General features: G+C 45.2%; 1 pseudogene; it reads right to left on the bottom strand.

Moving 5' to 3' along the window:
• Positions 1–632: 632 nt before the first annotated feature.
• On the bottom strand, positions 633–751 carry LOC124596950 (annotated as a pseudogene).
• Positions 752–2,806: the final 2,055 nt, after the last annotated feature.

The following is a 2,806-nucleotide window of genomic DNA, read 5'->3' on the forward strand; positions in this document are numbered from 1 at the left end:
TGATCGTTGTCAGGGTAACTATATTGAGAAACAAATATGTAGATATTAAGAATAAAGATGTAGAACGTTAATAAAGTCTCTTTTATTTAAAAAGCGTTAAGAGTTTTCACGCGTAGGATTCGGAGGCATTTCTTTTAACACGCCCTGGTAATAGAAGCTTCAACCTTACTCGAAAGTATCCTCTGTAGAGGGGACGAATGTTGGGTTCCTCTAATTACGTTCGACCACTGCACAATATCAGACAAACACCGTCCCACGAGGCCTAGAAGGCACAATAGTACCGACCGGCCGCCGCGTCGGCCTCTGCCCTTACAAGTCAAATGGTTCAAATGACTCTAAGCACTATGGGACTAAACATCTGAGGTCATCAGTCCACTAGACTTAGAACTACTTAAACCTAACTAACCTAAGGACATCACACACATCCATGCCCGAGGCAGGATTCGAACCTGCGACAGTAGCAGCCCCGCGCCTCCGGACTAAAGCGCCCAGGGAGTCACATGATGGGACACCGAGGGGCATGTGATCAGCACACCGCTCTCCCGGCCGTTGTCAGTTTTCGTGAGCGGTGCCGCAACTTCTCAGTCGAGTAGCTGCTCAGTTGGCCTCACAAGGGCTGAGAGCACACAACTTGCCAACAGCACTCGGCAGACCCGGACGGTGGCCCATCCAAGTACTACCCAAGCCCGATAGCACTTAACTACGGTGGTCTGACGGGAATCGGTGATACCACTGCGGCAAGGCCGTTGGCACTGCACAATATTCTGAGATATTGTAATAAGTGTAACAAACATCCATTCGTTTAAATTGTGAAAGTAGAGAGATCAAATATAGGGAGCAAAAAGTTATCTACGACTTATGCAGTTACAGAGTCGAAGTACAAGAAAAGGAGGCAGTTAATGAGAAGGAAGTGAGGGAGGGTTGTGGCCTATTCGCGAGGTTGCTGAATGTGCACATCCTGAAAGCCGTGGAAACTTGTCGATGATATTGTAAATCCGTCAGAGTTGAAAAAAGACGCAAAATGGATAGTGTCTTGAAGAGAGATTAAAATATAAAATCAACAAAAGTAAAATGTAGGTAGTGAAATATATTAGAATAAATTCAGATGATACTGCGCGAATTAAAAAGTGCCGCACTAAAAGTAATAGATGACGCTTGCTCTGTGGGCAGCAAAATAACTGGTGACGTCCGAAGTAGAGACGATAAAATGCAGACTGGCAATAGCAAGAAAGCCATTTCTGAGTAAAGAGGCATTTGATAACATGGAATATAAATCTAAATGTTCGAAAACCTTTTCCAAAGGTGTTTGTCTGGTGTAAAGTCTTGCAGGAAAGTGAAACATGGAAACATGGACGAGCAATAGTTCTGACAAGAAGAGAACAGACATATTTAAAATGTGAACTGATAATTAAATCAAGACCCTAAGCTACCGACAGGCGTTGATATACATCAGCGGGGACCATGACTTGAACCCGAGATCTCCTGCGTACATGGCAGACGCTCTATCCATCTTTTTTTCCATTTTTGTTCGATGTATTTCATTGCGTTTGGTCTGGGCGGACATCACAAGACATCCGTGCAAGGTGATCTTTGACTCCGTGACTCTCCGTAGCCGAATCCTTAGCGTCGCTGACTTCGGTACGGAATTACGCGCGATCGACTACCGCTGCCTCCTCGGATTTTTCTGAGGTAGGTATGGAGTAGGGTCTACTCAGTCACGTGAGGTCTAATAATGAGCTGTTTGAATAAAGAGGCATCTACTGGCAATAAAGACTGGACGGATTGGCGCCATGCTGATCACACACTGAGGTGACAAAAGTCGTGGAATAGCGATATAAGCATATAAATATGGCGGTAGTATCAAGAACACAAGGTATAAAACGGCAGTACATTTGCCGAGCTGTCATTTGTACTCGGGCTATTCTTGCGAAAAGGTTTCCGAGACGATTATGGCCGTACGACGGGGATTACCAGACTTTGAACACGGAGTGGCAGTTGGAGCTAGACGCGTGGGACATTCCATTTCAAAAGTCGTTAGGGATTTTAATAGTGCGAGATCCACGATGTCAAGAGTGTGCCGAGAATACCAAATTTCATGCATCACCTCTGAGACCGACGATACAGTGCCCGATGGCCTTCACTTAACAACCGAGAGCAGCGGGGTTTCCGTGCAGTTGTGAGTGCTAACAGCCAAGCAACTCTCCGTGAAATAACCGCGGAAATCAATCTGGGACGTGCAACGTCTGAACAGTGCGGCGAAACTTTACATAACCGTCGATGGTTTGTATGTAACGGAAGTTACATTGCCATATGACCATGCCTTCTGGGCGCTTCACTTTTGTCAGGCAGTGTATATACGGACAACGTTTATTGATGACGTCGTGTATTATGCAGTTCAAAACTACGTAAGCAATGGCTTTTCAAATTTTGGACTTACTATTGTTAGAAAACCAGTTACTAACTTGCAGAAATAAATTAATGTGTTGCGTTACTCGGCCCACCAGCAAAACACTCAATATTTGCAGTGGATGTACCGCCACCTTTACAGAAAGTTCTTCTAAAATATTGGTGGATGGACTTTCACTCGAATGGGAACGTACACTGAAATGACAAAAGTCATGAGATACCTCCTAATATCCCGTCGGATCACCTTTTTTCCGGCGTAATGCAGCAACACGACTTGGCGTGGACTCAAGTCGTTTGCAGTCCCGTGCAGAAGTATTGAGCCATGCTGCCTCTATAGCCGTCCATAATTTCGAAAGTATTGCCGGTGCAGAAATTTGTGCGCAGACGGACCTCTCGGTTA

The sequence above is a fragment of the Schistocerca americana genome, chromosome 2 (assembly GCF_021461395.2).
Source record: "Schistocerca americana isolate TAMUIC-IGC-003095 chromosome 2, iqSchAmer2.1, whole genome shotgun sequence".
Taxonomy (NCBI): Eukaryota; Metazoa; Arthropoda; class Insecta; order Orthoptera; family Acrididae; genus Schistocerca; species Schistocerca americana.